This window comes from Urocampus carinirostris, chromosome 13 (assembly GCF_059441175.1).
Source record: "Urocampus carinirostris isolate Australia breed hairy pipefish chromosome 13, RoL_Ucar_1.0, whole genome shotgun sequence".
Classification (NCBI taxonomy): domain Eukaryota; kingdom Metazoa; phylum Chordata; class Actinopteri; order Syngnathiformes; family Syngnathidae; genus Urocampus; species Urocampus carinirostris.
The window spans coordinates 11454152-11466553 of NC_142361.1; the positions used below are offsets into that span (position 1 = coordinate 11454152).

The following is a 12402-nucleotide window of genomic DNA, read 5'->3' on the forward strand; positions in this document are numbered from 1 at the left end:
TACTCCACTGGTTTTCATTTAAAATATGTTGAAATATGGAACATAAATGTGTCAGCAGCAACAACAACAAATCAAAAATAATAATACTTGTTTGAATGGACAAATTGTTGGGCAAATTTAAAAGCAAAATGGAGCCAGGGGTTGGTGGGTATGAGTCCATTACTTGGAAGGGGTTCTAAATCGTAACAGAGCTAAAACTTCTGTTAATTATATACAAGGTTACAATTAAATCTAAATAAACAATTTTGATAAACAATTGAAAAATTTTATTGATTTATATTGAGGAATAAAATCTGTGACATTTGTCTCCACATATATTATATAACGAATTATAATTATTATATTATATTCTGTGTGACACACACAAAAAGTGTATGTGTATAAATAAAGAGACCTAAGCTGTGCTTAATTATACGTGAATGTTTATGTTTATACCTTGGGAGGTAACAAACGCATGAATTATATTCTCAGCATCAGACTGTGATAGCGTAAGGAATTTTTTGCAATGTTGCCAAGATGGAAAAAAGTGGCTCTCGTAATATTCCTAATGTGTAACTGGAAGGACAGTTTCACGTAAAATGTAAAATATGTCATTTTTGACCGTGACACTCTGGGTGACATTACATTTGTGAATGTTCAGAGCAGTTTTTGAGAACAGGTCGCAGCATTTCTAGTATGATTCATGAATGTAACCTTAGAATGATTATGCTTTATAATCTCTCTTGAAGGTGTGAAGGCTTGACAAGTGATTGTCTTAAGCAGTGTTTCTCAACTGGTGGTTCAGAATCCAAAAGTGGGTGACTGGACTGTTTTCAGTGGATCATGGGCCATTGCCTTGGCAAAACATCGCTAAGAAAACCAAAATAATGGCTGGTCAATAACATTCCTTGACATTGGACGATTATAACACCCTGCAAATGAGAGTTAAAACATCTATTTCACACCAAAGAAAACGATACGTAAAGTTTTTTACACATGTTGAACATGACTTACCGCAGATACTGTCAATTTGTTTATTACAGTGAATTGGGAACCTCCCTTCGGTATCTGGAAAATGCACCATTGTTCCATAGTACCAATGATATAAACAGTCCATAACTGTCAAAACAATAGAGAACAGTGAGGTTTAATAGCGGAAATAACAAACCAATATCCTATGCAATCTCCTTTGCAAGTCTCTAACATTAAAAACTGAAAAACTCACAAGATTCTCCTCAAGAAATGTCATCCAGATATGCATCAAATTGGAACTCCTTTAAAATTACCCAATCAGATTTCTATTCTTTTTATTAAAAGCGGGCAAATTGTGCATTAGGAATGGGTGCAAACTAAGTATTTAATGAGTTTATACAATGGCTTTATTGACACAATTGGGCACATCATTAGGCCACAGAGAAAGGGAATAAATGTAGAGTCTACCTAATAAATACCAGGTGGCTGCAAAATCAATATCAGCCAGCTACCCGAGCGCAAGTACATTTCTCTCTCGCCTTGACTCACTGTCTCTATTACTTTCCCACATTATTTAATTCTCCCACTCGTCTACGAGTCTCATTAAGACTTCCGCTGCGCTGGATCGGTTTCTCCTTTGTGACCCACACTACAGCCCCCTCATCCCGCCCCTACCCCGCCTTTGTTCGGCACCCTGCCTGGATTCAACCCCCTTAGAGACTTCTCATAAACATCGTGTCAGATGTATGGACGCGGGGAGGTGGTCGAGAAGTTCGTGAGCTGGGGACATTCAATGAAAAGTACAATGCATCATCCTTATTGGACCCCCTTTGCACTCGAAACCACACAAACCTTCTTCCATCTGTAGCACCTATGTTAATAGGCAGAGGGAAGAACAGCTACTGGAGTACTTCTAGGTTTGATGAGTGGTAAAATTAATAGAGGAAACACTAGAATCAAAATTAAATTGAATAACAGCCGGCAGTTTAATGAACAATGGACAAGACAATAGACAACATTTAACATCACTCTTACTGGGTTTAAGGTATTAGGTGAGAATTTCTATGTTTGCTAAGTCTAGGTTTTCTAACCCTGTTTTATTTCTATTTCAGTATAATGGCCAGCCGTATACTCTATTTTCAGTTGATAGAACTATCATCAGTAGTAAAAGTGATTATTACTATTAAGGGCAAAATCAGGGTTTTAGAATCAAATTAAATTGTTTTTTGGGTCATAATTTGAAATCACGCAATAAAACATTTTCAATTTAAATGACAGTTCAAATTAAATACAAGAAGGTTTATCAACCAAGAAAAAAAAACAATTTAGATGTTCTTCAATTCGGGGAACCCCAAACCAATGGGTATCATATACAAGCACATGTGGATTCTCAAAGTTCTGCAATCCACAGTTAAGGCCAAGTTTTATTCCAATTTTTACCGCAACCTTTATGAGGAGCTCTATGATGAATCTGATGCCTGTTGGATTGCTTGGGTAGCTCGCCATTCAGATCACTGAGATTTCCAAATGTCCAAGGTACCGAGGAATTTTCCCAGGAGGGAAACAAATCCTGGCCAAAACTCGTCTAGATTCGTTTTTTTTCAGAGAGGTTGTATATAAGAGATTATTTTATTATTATCATTAAACAACAAATTGCTCATGACTAATATGAAAATATTTAGATTCGTCGTATTTGCTGGCGTGTGTGTTCTGCAGCGAGCAATGACAAAAGACATAAAGGCTCTTGCTGTGATGTCTATGATGTTTTTTTCCCCCAAATTTCATTAAAATAGAGAATAACACATATTTGTTTGCAAATTAAAATAATCTATTTCGTCTATTCTATTTGTTATATAGTCATATGTACAATGTGTTTGATATCAAATTTCAATATTTTATTTAAATCAAATCGAAATGTATTTTTATAGCCCTTTGCAGACAATGAATGTTATATTATCCTTGTAGTTATTTTCAGTGGTACCTCTCTATCTGAGCACCTCCACACGCGATAATTTCAATACACTTTTTTTTTATTTTTCTTTATTTTTTTTTTTATTTTTTTTTTCATTAGCAAAAATCTGGCTCGCTTTAGGATGAAAATCCAAGTCATGTTTATTAATATAGCCCTTAATCACAAGGGGTCTCAAAGGGTTTCACAGACAACAAACTAAGGACTATTATTACACCATACATGAAGGCAAGGAACAACTCAAAAACTTAAGCATGAAGAAAATGGCGAAACCTTGAGAAGGGACTGCATGTGAGGTAATCCCCCTCCCAGGATGACCAGGGCAAAATGGATGTTGCGTTGACAAACAGAACAAATGCATTATAAAATAATTGAAATATGATATAAAATAGAAAATAAATTAATAAGGATGATCAGGATCCAATGGGTGTAGCATTAACAAACAGTTCACACATATTGCCAACATGAAATAGTGCTTATTCATATGCTCTAGATTTTAAGCCTAGATTTAAACAGTTCCACTGAGGTTGCCGATTTAATCTCACAGGGAGAGCATACATCCTAATCAGAAAACTGCTTTAAAGGGAAATTGTGTATTATTTGATCACTAGGGTGCTAAAAAGCACAAGGAAGAATACTAACTACAAAGACTTAAAGTGACAACAACAGACCTTTTTTAATGCTCTGAGGTTTTAGGGTACCCACCTGTTAGTGGGCCTTGGGAAACGTCACCAGTTTCGCAAACTATGATTTGGTAGTGGGGCGGTAAGTGAAGATTTACAATAAAAACGTGAAGATGAAATTGCTGCTTCTGATGAACGGACATTTTCAGCCCTAAATCAAATAAAAACTGCCAGAAATATGACAGGACAGGCTTGACTTTCAGCATTAGCTGTGATGGTGATAGAAAACAACTTCTTGATAGAACTGAAACGCATGGGATTTGGATGACAAAATAATTGAAATCTTCATAATAAAAGAAACGAGGACAGATTTGTGCAAAAATAAAATGATTCTTGTTATGTAAACTGTGGCTATGTTACTAAATGATATTGCAACTTTATGACTTTATTAATGGTACTATTTTCTATATGTATTATAGCAGTAGCTGCAATCAAGTTTATCTAGCCATAGAATATTTATTAAGAGTATGTATTCAACCTACTGGCCCAGGTGTGAAATGCAAGGCCCGCCACTGTGTTTAATTACTATTTAAATAATTTTTAGTGATCAGGAAGATAGATATTTGATCAATTTGATCCTGTTTTGAGGTCCGGAATGTACCAATTAGTTTGCAATTATTTGATATTGGGAAACTTTGCTCAATACATGAGCTATTCAAGCTACGAGGACGTTTCGGGAACAAATTAAGCTTGTACGCACAGGTCCCTCTGTATTTTTAACTCGCTTTTAACAGGGGTTACACATCCAATTTATAGTACAATGCATCATAATTATTGGACCCCGTTGCCCTAGACACCCCCGAAAACCTTACTCCGTCCCCTCCCTTTCTTAAACCCTGTTCGGATTACATAACGGCTCTGTGTCAAAACATCCAGCCTGTGGAGAGAAAGATAGGGGGGTCCTCACCAGTGATGCAGACCGCCGACAGGACTCTCCCCAGCAGTTCTTGTGTACACCCGCCTCCCTACCGTCCTCCCTATCCTCCTCCCCATCCTCCCCACCAGCCAGCCCACCCTCTCCCTGTCTTTCTCCCTTGCACATACACACTTGCGCTCAATCATGAATGCACAGGGATTGCAGCAGCGGCGGTGTCAGCAGCAGGGCTGCGAGATGGAGAGCTGTGCTGCGAGCGCCTGGAACTGGTGAGTGCAGAAGCAAGTCTTTCAGATAAAGGAGAAAGTCAGATATATCCCAGCTTTTTGTCATCTCGCCTGTTCTAACGGGCTTCCGTAACCTGAAAATTTTCAACTAAAACAGCTGTCACCGCACCGGCTGCCTCTTCGGCTGGACACTAGCGGGGCGCCCGCTGAACGCACGGATGGACGCTCGGTACATGGAGGAGAGGCGCTCGCTTGTCCTTTGCACCGCTGATCTGTGTCTCAAGGTAAGAGTTATGAATCTTCCCGTACTTCCACATTTTCCTTTGAAGAACTTATGTGGATCATATCAGTGAGCATGAAGCATCATAAAATTGTTTCGACTGGTGTTGCATGTGAGGTTCTGCGTGCTTTTGGGAGGGGTGTGTGTCTGTGTGTTTAGGTTTTCTGCATCCAAAATCAACGCAAATGTCCTCTCCCTCCATTCACAATCACATAGTTGACATTGAATTGCACATATTCATCGAGTATTGACTGCACCTGTGGGAGGGGAAATATATGGACGAAGGTTCATCAGTGGTGTCTATTAAATGACTGTTGGAATGTCTGTCCTTCACAAGGGAAGACGTTAGTTTTTATGAGCTCTGTGACACGTTTATATGATGCGGTCCTCAAGGCGGACATGAGCGTGTCAGTTTCAGTAATGTTATAACTGATCAGTTGTAATATCAAAAGCTCAAGGGTACTGCATCAACCTGGAAAAAAAATGACTTTTACCTGTCGCTCATCTCTTGTCTCGGCACGTCATGGCTTACCTGGAATGATGGGAATTGCTGAGAGCGAAGCTTTGAGGTGCCAAACACACTTGCTTAGCTCAGCAGTTTCTTTTTTCACTTGTTACATAAATCTTGATACGCATCACACTCCATCATCAGGTTGCAAGCCCGTCGCCCAACCCCTTAATACTAGACAAATTCATCAAGGTGATGCACTGCATGTTTGTGAACGACACTTCAAACATTAAAAGACATCGACCATATTGGGTTTAATCCCCAAATGTTTCTCTCTAACTTGCCCTGCCTGACTTCAATTTTACAAAGGACCTTGTCGATTGTAAAAGCTCACTGTAGCCAAAGGCTTTGATAAATTGTCCTAAACAAGGTGATAGCGCCAAACTTTCAAAGTGGTTGAACTAAATCTGTTCTGTGACACTACTCGACCTCCTGGTTGACTTTTGAAAATTAAATTTTCAAATGGAATCTTGTTCGGTATATTTTTACTGAGTCCAAACTTTCCCATCATTAAAATTTAATTTACTGTTGAGGAAATGTGGCAACATTTTAACATTATTAAATGTCATTCAAGCATAAAACAACATTTGCAATTTAAAAATGAGTATGTTTACTAACAATAAAATACATGTAAGACATGCTTTTAACCTAAGTGACAAGTAATAAGGTGTATCAAACACCAATCAAGCATTTTAAATCAATGCGGTGACATAAGGTGAGCATCATGTTGGTGAGGCATCGCCAGATTTACACATGAATGAACCCACATCGTATTCATCTGTCACGAGGCGTGGAGTGGAGTGGGGTGACCGGACCAGAACGGAGGCAGGAGGCAGGAAGGGAGAACTCAATTGCGTAACGATCCAAAAACTTTTATTCACAAAAATAAAAGTTGTCCAAAACTCTGGGACATGACAAAACAAACAGTTGATTCTTTCAACTCAACTAAACAGGACAAGGCATAACAGAACGGACAAAGTTTTAAACTAAAACAGGACAAGGCATAACAGACCGGGAATGTGTATATATTGAGCCAGCGCCCGCCAAACCCACAATCCAGCCTAAAATAGCAGACACGCGATTAGTTGAACTGCTTCAGCTGGGCCCAGGGGGCGGGGCAGACCGGTCGCCAAGGCGACCATGACATCATCGCAGAGCAAGAAAGCAATATATGAACTGTAGCATTAAAAAAACCTATTACCCTAACTTATAAATAAGTCCTTTTGAATAAAAGCATCAATGAATTATAATTCCGTCATTGTGACAAAAATTAAATGCAATGAAAAAAAATAATGTATGGCTTGACTTTCTATGGTAGTACTTTCACTAATTCTTTATTGCAGGGCTGAGGTATGCGCCAAATTAGAATTGTTTCGCCCTCTGTCATGAGGCAAGTAAATTGCGTGGCTAACTTTGCATCTGCAGACGTTCACCACAGTAATTGTATTGATAATATTCATAATGTGAAAATTCAACGACCATGAAAAAAAAATCCCCAAATTGTGAAATTCTACAAGAAAGAACATAGCACCAAAAAAATTACCATTTCTATGATAATAGGTAATGCACAGCCTGCCCTGCATTTTTATCACTAGTTGAGAGCATATGGTAGTTAGCTAGTCACGACTTAGCATAAGAAACTAACTGGAAAATCTTTGTTTTACAATACTCAGAGGATAGTTCACAAATAGGCAAATCAATACCACAGGTTGAGAAATATGTCTTACCATGAACAACCTGACGAAAAACAAGAAAAGAAAAGCACAATCTAGTGATTGTGGTGTGTCTTACAGCATATCCGTTTTCTGTGATTTTCCGACAATACTCTCATTTTTCTACTGTAAGGTGTGTGTGGAAACCCTATACACAACAAGAGGGGAAAAGTATCACTTTCTTACAATGTATGCATTGAGAGAAGTTTTCAAGATGACTAAACTTAAAACTCACTTCTACTCCATAGCATATGAATAACCTACTCTTCTCGTCACGTGAAAAATAGTCTGTGTAATATAGTGTAATAATCTGTGAAGCCCTTTGAGACTCTTCGTGATTTAGGGCTATACAAATAAAGATGACTTGACTTGACTTAAAACAAAAACTTAAAGCATAAACATTTCACTACTGTCAGGACCAGAACGAAGACAGGACCCACTTGCGTGCGTTTCTCTCAGTTTTATTAGGAAGACGGGAAAGCGTAGGATCCATGATTCGTCTATCGTTGATCGTGGGGAACAGGTTACTCAGACGCAAAAGTGGTATTTCCGTGGCGAGCGAAGGCAGTGTTGAGAGCGGGGAAAAACATGGGACGGGGTAGCAAAAACGTAGTCAAGTTCAGAAAAGGGTTCGGAGCCGGGAATCAAACAGGTGTCAGGACAGGAAAGAGTCAGGGTCGGAAGGCTTGTCTATAGAGTGAGCTGAGGTTCACAGACGGACTGACAACCGGTGACAGGAAGACGGAGGTATAAAAAGTGACAGGGAGGCAATCAGCGTCCGAGGCAGTTGGCGCAAAAGGAGTGGGCACAGGTGCCTCGCATCAGTAAACATGACACCTACACGCATAACCAGAGATAATAAACCATGGACTCTTGCTTGATTATATCTCATTATATTAATTTAATTATATTATATTTCAGCTAAATTTTAGGTATGGATGTGAGTTTCTGGCACACTGTGAAGTATTTTTTAATACACACAGTGAAACCTCTTTTATAACTGTGTTTTCCTTGCAAAAAGAAAATGTCATACTGTACAATGAAATACCCTATTATACATTGAAAAGAAAGGAACCAGCCCTTTTTACAGACTCAAACATTCCATGAACTAGTAAAACTACTTTATACCGCACCTGTAAACATTTTTAGTTCATTTTTGACCAATACATACACATAGAGACACTGTTCAGACAATCAGAATGGAGAACAAATACATGATGAAAATTTGTCCAGCAGTGTACAGCATAAATTATTCAAATAGAGTTGTTTGTAAACGCAAGAAGTAGGAAGCAAAGGAAGGATATTTAATGACAAAATAGTCAACAAAGTAACAAAGAATAGTCAATTAATAAATAAACCGTCCAAAATAGATAACAAAAACTTAACCTCGGAAACCAATGTGAAACTGGAAAGGTGAAGGCAGTTTGAATAGTGAAAGATGGATAGTGGATGAGGAACGGTTCATCAACGGGCTCTGTCCAAAATATTCTTATGAAGGCTTGGAGTAATTAAGTCAAGGATTGGGGTGATAGGACAATTCCAACCCATTGGGCACCCTCTGGTGGAAGAGGTGAGACCGGACCCCAACAATAAGGTATCAACATATCATAACAACATCAACACAGACGACACAATAATTTTTTTCAAGTTATATAAACTAAATAAAATGTAGTGCTTGTAATCTCTTTGCCACATGTTGCATAACGAGGGATGAATAAAACATTGCAGTCAAGTTGTGCAACATGACATTTGTTTTTGTCAATGAGAGTATCCCTTATATGCTACGATGGAATTGTAAATCGTATGCATTGGTAAAATAAGTTGGCAGTCGTTCATGCGGAAGCAATGTCATTGTGATACTCCTCCGACAAACCAGATGCCTGCTGAATTACAAAGACTGGTCTGTGGGGGGCAGCGTGGTGCTATAGCGCATCCAGACTGCAAGACAATAGAAATAATTAGTATTACCGTACAGTATTACCCAAGTGGAAAATAGTACAATGCCCACTCTAAAAATGATGCTAATTCTCTGCAACTCACTTCAACAGTTTAAGATGCCAAAACGGGCACCAACACAATGTGGGTTAAGACATTCCCAAAGAACTTGAAAAAATTATATATAAGATATGTGTTTGATAATATATAGTGTTATGTAGTCATGGGCCAAAAAATAATGTTATTTCATGAAATGGAATTATTTAAATGAAGAGGAATTATGCACACTTATAATTCAGAAAACAAACACAAAACTTCTCTGTGTTGACCCTAACAAGCCCTGATTTCATAATTACACTAATGTATTCGATATTTTGCCATACTTGTCAGACAGGACGAAAGGAAGACTGAGATCACTTGCGCTCGTTTCTTGGTTTTATTGAAAGGAAGGAAATGACAAGGTGGGATTCTTCGATCCGTTGGTTGGCGGATTGACGGAACTTGACAGGCGGGTAAAGGCTTGGCGGGAATGGTCGCGGACAGACAGGCGTAATCGTAGTGTTGTTGGCCGGGGCTGGAGAAGAAGGGCGTCGTAGTATTCGGAAAAGAGTTCAGGAGTCAGACGGGCAGGGCAGGTCGTAGGCAATTACAGAAACGGGTCGGCAACGGAGATCAATCAGAAGAAAACAGGGAACAGGCAAAGAGTCAGAGGTACGGGCTTACTGAGCTGAAGGCAACAGGTAGCGTGAGTACAATCAGACAACTTGATTCCGGAAGCTGAGGAGTTAAATGGACAGGGTGCGCCAATCAGCTGTCCTGGCTGTTGGCGCCAAAACCTGAGCACAGGTGTTCCCAATCCATGTGATCGTGACAGAACCCCCCCCTCAAGGGACGGCTCCAGAAGTCCCCAGAAAAATAAAAAAATAAAAAATAATCCGACAGGCAAGAGTAATCCAACAGGCAAAAGTATAATCCGACAGGCAAAAGTATAATCCGACATGCAGGAACATAATCCGACAGGCTGGCCAGTTAGAACTCCTCTGAGCGGACCGATGCTCCATCGTCGTCTTCAGGCGGCGTAGTCGATGATGAACCCGGCGGAGATGTAGTGTTGGCCGGACGACCTCGGCGAGGAGCAGGTTGATCATGATACTGGCGGTGGAACTCGGAGATGAGCGAGCGATCCAGGATCTGCCGGGTGGAAATCCAGGATCGTTCCTCCGGGCCGTATCCCTCCCAGTCCATGAGATATTGGAGACCGCGTCCTCTACGACGAGAGCGGAGCAGACGTCGCACGGTGTAGATAGGGTCACCATCCAGGAAGCGAGGGACTTGGGGGGAAGGGACTTCAGGTACCAGAGGGCTCTGGCGGACAAGCTTAATGCGGGAAACATGAAACGTCGGGTGAACCCTAATGGTGCTGGACAGGCGCAGGCGGACTGCCGATGGACTAATAATATTGTCCACCGGAAACGGTCCCAGGAATCGAGGGGCCAACTTCTTGGACTCCACCCGGAGTGGAAGGTCCTTGGTGGGCAACCATACTTGCTGGCCCACCTGGTACGTTGGAGCCAGAATTCTTCTTCGGTTAGCCCCCTTTCAATAACTTTGGACGGCCCGAAGAAGAGCAGCCCGTGCCTGAGCCCAAGTGCGACGACAGCGACGGGCATTTGCAAGAGCCGACGGACAGGAAACCTCTTCGTCTTGGTTGGGAAACAAGGGTGGCTGGTAGCCAATCGTCGGTAAAAATTGGCAAAACCCAAGAACTGCTGGAGCTTCTTGCGATCCGTGGGGACAGGCCAGGAGGTGACTGCCGACACCTTGCAGGATCCATCTCCAATCTCTCCTCCGCGATGATATACCCCAGGAATGACACGGTTTGGGCGTGGAACTCACACTTCTCAGCCTTAGTGAAGAGGGAGTTCTCTAGGAGTCGTCGAAGGACAAGTTGGACGTGCTGCGTGTGTTCCTCCAGGGATTTAGAGAAAATCATATTGTCATCCAGATAGACAAACACAAACTTGTTGAGTACATCACGCAGCACGTCGTTGATAAGGGACTGGAAGATGGCAGGGGCGTTCGTTAGACCAAAAGGCATGACTAAATATTCATAGTGCCCCGTGGGAGTGTTAAAAGCTGTTTTCCATTCATCTCCTTCCCTGATACGGACCAGATGATAAGCGTTTCTGAGGTCCAGTTTAGTGAACACTGTGGCCTCTTGCAGCAGTTCAAAGGCAGAGGCGAGCAGTGGTAAAGGGTAGCGATTCTTAAATGTTATATCATTAAGGCCCCTGTAGTCAATGCATGGTCGTAAGGAACCATCTTTCTTGCCAACAAAGAAAAAAACAGCTCCAGCCGGGGAAGAGGATGGCCGAATTATTCCGGCTGCCAAGGCCTCCGAGATGTATTCCTCCATGGACTGTCTTTTGGGTGCAGAAAGGGAGAGTAGAGCCAGGCAGAAGGTCGATAGCACAGTCATAGAGGCGATGTGGAGGAAGAGAAGTGGCCTTGGCTTTGCTGAAGACTACCCGTAGGTGGTGATAGCAGGCCGGGACCTTGGACACGTCAGGAGGAGACTTGGAAGCCACGGGTCGGTCGGGGTGATATGCAGAACGTAGACAGGTTTGATGGCACTCGACGCCCCATTCCATGACGGTCCCAGAACGCCAATCAAAGTGAGGGTTGTGCCGTACCAGCCATGGATGGCCCAAAATGAGTGGCTGGCCGGGGGATGGGAGCAGGTGGAACCGAATTTGCTCTCCATGATTGCCAGAAAGTCTCATCTCTACTGGTTCGGTAACATGGGTAACTGTGCCCAGAAGACGGCCATCTAGTGCTCGGGCGGTGATAGGAGTAGCAAGGGAATTCACTGGAATCCTGAGTTTGTGGGCGAGGGAGAGGTCCAAAATGTTATCTTCGGCCCCGGAATCCACTAGCAAGGGAAGTCTCTGTGGGGAACCAGCAATCAAGAGATGCACCTCGAGGGAAGGTCGAGAGGTTTAGGAGGACGGGATAAGGGCAGAACTCAATCGGACGTCTCCGTTGTCCGACGAGCCCCCCCTTTTAACGGACATGTTGAGATTCGATGCCCCTCGCCCCCACATTAAAGACAAAGTCCCTCAGTAACCCGCCGCCGGCGCTCTTTGGCCGATAGCGCTGCCCGATTAATCTCCATGGCTTCGTGAGTAACAGTCGTCGGGGATCGGGGCGTTTGGAACCCACTTGGCTCTTTGGGCGAATTCGTCGGGAGTCGTATTGTTCTT

General features: G+C 41.9%; 1 protein-coding gene and 1 long non-coding RNA gene across 3 annotated transcripts in view; one reads left to right on the plus strand and one right to left on the minus strand.

Annotated features, from left to right (window-relative positions):
* Positions 1 to 482: 482 nt before the first annotated feature.
* LOC148353729 (uncharacterized) lies at positions 483 to 5619 on the minus strand. Its single transcript, XR_015852542.1, has 3 exons — positions 5517 to 5619; positions 994 to 1098; positions 483 to 911 (listed from the first exon to the last, which is right to left on the minus strand). It is a non-coding gene; the product is annotated as an uncharacterized LOC148353729 (long non-coding RNA).
* insyn2ab (inhibitory synaptic factor 2Ab) overlaps positions 4514 to 12402 on the plus strand; it is a 57995-nt gene continuing 50106 nt past the window's right edge. Inside the window, exons 1-2 of one of the 2 annotated variants that reach the window (XM_088351784.1) lie at positions 4514 to 4746; positions 4862 to 4988. The gene's annotated coding sequence lies outside the window, so the exon portion shown is untranslated. The remainder of the gene's footprint in view (positions 4747 to 4861; positions 4989 to 12402) is intronic. The other variant, XM_088351783.1, reaches the window with a different exon arrangement.